The following is a 5,786-nucleotide window of genomic DNA, read 5'->3' as shown; positions in this document are numbered from 1 at the left end:
GAAAAACGTTTGTTTTTTTAAGCGACTAGAAACTATAGTAAAAAATATTTTACAAAAAATTTATACTTTTTGAAATAGTGAAATGAGTGTTCTATGATAAAAGAAACACCCAGTATAATAGTATCAAAAAAATTAATCAAATATTTTGATTTAAAATATTATGGCGATAAAAAATATAATAATTGTAACTAATGATATCTGGTGTAGTATGAACGTTATTACAATACCAATATATTATATGGGTATTGGGTACCTGCTTTAAACGTAACAAATGTACTGTGTATACATTAATTTCGTTGTGAATAAATATTTAAAATTTTCCTACGTAAACTTTCAATTATTTTATACCTATAGGTATACCAATATACTTTGTCAGTGTTGAACAGGAACCTAACCTAACCATGAATTGAATGTCATTATCCAACTTTAAATGTATTATATCATAGGTGTTTAGTATTTATCAGAAAACTATAACTATTAAAGTTACAGCCATATCAACTAAAATACTATATTTTTATAAGCAACCTGTAAAACGTTGCTAATATAATTTGATTATTATACTTTACATTTGAAATGTGTCAAACATTTCACACGGAGGTATAATTTAAAACAGATAATAATTTCTCTTAAATTGAATATGATAAGACATCAACTCAATATCAAGCCATTCCACTTAAAATAAAGAATATCTGTATCGTTTTATTTTGAACTACTAAATTTGTTTATTTAACTAAAATCTAATTGTAAATATATTATGATAAATTAATTTGATATATAATATTAATACAAATTAATTAAGTTGTTTTTGTTTAATTTCCATAAAATCTACTTCATTGTAAAGTTATAGCGGAAAACTAAAGAAAATAAAACGTTAATATTTTATTACCTACTTTATTTTAAAGTACTTAATTACGTATTTATATTTTAAAGTTTATATGATACATTAATAATGATTTATATATTGCGTTCTGACTTTAATAATTACCAGTTCAAGCTAAATATATATATATATCTAAGCTATGTATTTAAAAAAGAAAAATTCGTTTACATATTTTATTGTCTTAATAAATAATTAGGTATATTTCATTCCACATTCTCAATCGTTTCGAAATTCTAGTATAGAAATATACGAGTATAATATACATCTCATTAATTTCATTTAATAACTAGGTAGGTATTTGGATTTTTTTCACACGTTCTAACGTAAAAAATTTCACTTATGTTCATTAAATTATAACAAATATAAAGTTTAATAAGTTAGGTGATTATAATATAATACATATTATAGGCCGTCATCAATAAAGACTAAACGATTTATGGGATAGGTTTTAAACCCACATTTACAGTTAGTCCATTGTATATGTATATACGTAAACGATCATAAGACTACCGATAATCGTGCAGCTATAACGGTAGGTAAAGGTAGGTAGATAATATTTATTTATTTCTGGGGTGGGAAGATATATCTCACCCCGATTAAATAGGAAGTTATTTCTATTTTTTATATACTTGACAGAAAATTCATTCATATAATCACATGGATGGTATAAATATTTATTAAACAGTTTAAAGGAAATATAATATAAATGTAATAATTTTGGGAGGTTTAAAAGCGATAACGGGAAAACAAAAATGTGGCTGCATCCGACACCCATCTGGGCTACATACCTAATTATTTAACCTTAACATATTTTTCAAGGATTATAAAATCGTTGTGTAACAATATAAACGAATAAATTTGAGCATTCGTATATTTTTATAGTAGGTATTCATGTACATATTGTACATACCGTAGAATTATTATAGAAGTGTTTGCATTTTTCATCCACATTAATGATATGTAATTTATATAATACTTTTGATATTTAGGTTGGGTTTGTGTATTGTGTAAGATTGAATTTTAATGTTAAAATGAGAATACAATAAATAACAAAAAAAAATTATTATTTTTAAAAAACCCATAGGTATAATACGTAATGATAATTATTTTGTATTACAATGCAAGTTCGAAAGATAGTACTATAGTAGTTACGTTATAATTAGGTCAATCGCATTTATAATCAATGTTATAGTTATGTTATAGTCCAAAATGTTATATACCCACATCATTAGCACACTAAATTACCAAACTTATGGAGGAATGAAGGATCCTAGTTTAATCTCTCATATATAATAAATTATCAGCCTCTCCCCCCCCCCCCGCCGCCACAAGCAAAAATCTTTGCGAGCCACTAGGGTAGATACAAGAATTTAATTAATTGTAATACTTAATTGTAAAACTATATAGATATACTGAACTATTATATAGTATAAAATATAATGCATTGGTATTGAATCTAAATATCTAGCTATATAAATTGTCTGTCTTTATTTTATCTGTCGTCGCCCGTCATTATAATTATTGCAGTATTCAATGTACCTATATTAAAATGTTCTGGATTTTAAAGTTTTTTATAAATAACTAAAATGATTAAGTTTTATAGGTTTAGATACTACCTATACATCTTCGATTATAAACATTAAACACTATTTATATCAAATTGCAATGTGTACAATTAGATCCACTAGTCACTAGTCACTACTATATTAAGTGAACGTATTGAGAACCTATACATGTAAGACGTACGTGTACGGTGTACTGTATAATGTGTGTGTTGTCATGTTGATATAATTAATTTAATACTCCTGTCTGTTTCCCATACAACATTTCAAACTCACTTTTCTCTTTTCTTCCATTGTAGTTTGATCCCAGCAATAATTGTGAAAAATTTCATTAAATTGTAAAAATTAAAAACCATATTTCATAAAAAGATTTTTTATTTACATTGAAATAGTTTCATTTTAATTACTAAAAAATTACAAAAAGTCATAAACTGTATAAATTTAAGTTTGTTTTTAAATTAATTTAGTAGTTTAAGTTTATAGTACAGAGAAAAATAGTATTAATCTTTAGCGTAGAGGTTATAGATATATTATAGTAGACATGAATTCAGGTACTTATACTAACAATTAATACGCATTTTATCTAAGCCACTACAGTATTTACTATTTTATATTTAGATAATACGGTATTATACCTCGATCAAGGTTCTAAAATTATAGGTATTTTGAGGGCATTGAACTTTTTAACAAAATAGTGGTGGAAAAAATGAACAATAAGTTGTACTATAATATACTGACAATAATTTATTAAAATGTAGTCATAAATTAAGAAAATCAAGTACTATATTTTTACACTTTGTTTAAGTCAATCTTTGTTTAAAATGTTATGTGTATTGTAATTTCTTTACGCAGTAATTTAATATAGGTACCTACAGCGATTTAATATTGACAGCATGCTGCAACTATACTACTACTATACGTCCGCATACAATTGGTCTAAGTACATGTACTTGACTTATAGACGTTTGTGTCCTTACAATTGTATGACTCAAGTCGTTGATCACTGATCTCAGCAGCGTTCGGCATATTTGGTATCTGACTCACTCTAAGTGCAGCTGGCTCTGGTAAATGCGGCTTTGGATAGTGATAGAATACGTGAGTGGGTGAATCAAACAATACAATATACATTTCCATAAATGTTACTATAAAGTGGATGAGAGATTTTTTTCCTTAGTTCTACATCCAACACATTTATATATTTATGATACATGTGTATAATAAATCAACATTTATCGGTTCATATCAAACTAGGTTTTGAACTTTAAAATAAAATTAAATATAACAAGATATTGCTTAATGGTATGATTGGAAATCCATACAATATTCTTCCCCGATGCCCCTTATTTAAACCGCACGAACTAATAAATTATATTGTATTCATTTGACTTCGATTGAATTTTCTCCACAACTAAATGTGGTCAATTAAATATTTGTAAACAAAATGTTTAACAGTTGAAAAGTTCTTAAGAATTAAGTAACAAATATCAAAATTCTATAAGAACTATATTAACTATTAAATTAAATGTGTTAAATTGGATTGATCGAGTCAGAGAAGACCTCAAGCTCCCAGGAATAAGAGGTGGAGTATAGCTATAAGGACACGGACCCATGGAGAGGTGTAAGGGAAGCGGCGATGGGCTGACAATAAGGCTTGGACTAAGCCATACAAAAAAGTTAAAAAAACATATCAGCAATAATATCATACATTTAGGTATTAACTCGTATATTAATTAAAAATAATATACAATATACCGATTTCTTAAATCTATCTATTTAGAGGCTGTATCTATACAATTAAATACAAATTTATATGGGTTATTTCATACCTAAATTTTTATTTCAATAAAAAAAAACATATTGATTAATACCTAACTTACCTACTATATTAAAATAATTAAACTTCGCATTAAACATCCATTATTGCCACATAGTGCACATTTGTAATAGTATAATGATTTTGTTTGTATATAACGAATAATAAATTGTTTTCCTTAAAATGTAATGAAATACAATTAACATTATCGCTTTATCGTCCCAAGCTATAAAATGGTAAAACTACTGGTTATTTGTAAGTACAGAGTGATACCTACCTATACAGACTTTTTATGGGGTTAACGACCCGAATAGGTCATCAATTCATTTAAATGTAGTGTATTACGGTTAGTTATAAAACAAATTTCAATAGATACATATTATATTGTATGTACCTATGTGTGTAGCAATGAATATTCCCGACCTGGGGCCTAGTTAATCGAATTGCGGCGGCGAATCGGCAATCGCATATAAATTATATTAGAATTTCGACTGGTCCTACTGTGCACGTCTCGGCCTAGAGCTGTTATTGGTAAACTTGAATGATAATAATAAAACCTAGGTGGCTAGATACCTACATATAATAATAATAAGTACCTATATAACAACCGATCCGTCCTTTTTGTATGACATTGTTATAACTACCATTGTATTCTTATATTACAACTGTGTGTCCATGCAATAATATATGTAGAGGGTGACACAGTAGGTACATTATAATAATATAGGCTACTGGCTATACATGCAATTTAAAAGAATCAATATAATATTATGAAATCCTACAGTCAATGAATTTTTATGACTAGGTAAGAAAATGTTTTAAAGTTTAAACACAAATTTTATGAAACATATATTTTGATTTTTAATCGAAACCAATATTTTTAATTTCATAATCTCAGAAGCAGTAGATGTATAAACATTAATATATCGAATGATATATCTAAACTCTAATTTAAGCTATAAAATAGTATATAAATAAAAAATAATGAATACCCAATACTTACTTTCACGGTAGGTACCCATACGACCAGTGTTGGGAATTATCTAGATAAATCATCTAGATAAAATTATTTTTTTAATTATCTTATCTAGATAAAAATTATTTAATTATTTAATTATCTCATCTAGATAAATGTTATGGTTATTTGTGATAATTTATCTAGATAAATAATATAATAATAAAAATATTTTCAAATACTAGAATAGCCCATAATTTACGAGAACCGAGTAGTGATTCCAAATTCCAATATTATTATAGTTAAAAAAGAAATATTTACTGAAAAATGTTCAGTTTTATTTTGTTTTTATTTGTATTCAAGTTGTATTAAAAATCAAAATTTTATTTTATTTTAGTTGAGAAAAAGGATCGCGGTCTGTTGTTGTAGACCGTGTGACCCGATATTATAATAATATAATAGTACACTCCTGTATCGCAATGCAGTGTATAGAAGTTTACAGATTAATGGTCAAATCGATCACACACTTTGTGGGTATAAAACCCGGGTTCAGAACCCTGCTGCAGGAGTATGTTA

This window comes from Acyrthosiphon pisum, chromosome A1, assembly GCF_005508785.2.
Source record: "Acyrthosiphon pisum isolate AL4f chromosome A1, pea_aphid_22Mar2018_4r6ur, whole genome shotgun sequence".
In the NCBI taxonomy this organism is placed as follows: Eukaryota; Metazoa; Arthropoda; class Insecta; order Hemiptera; family Aphididae; genus Acyrthosiphon; species Acyrthosiphon pisum.
This window is presented reverse-complemented; position numbering follows the sequence as displayed.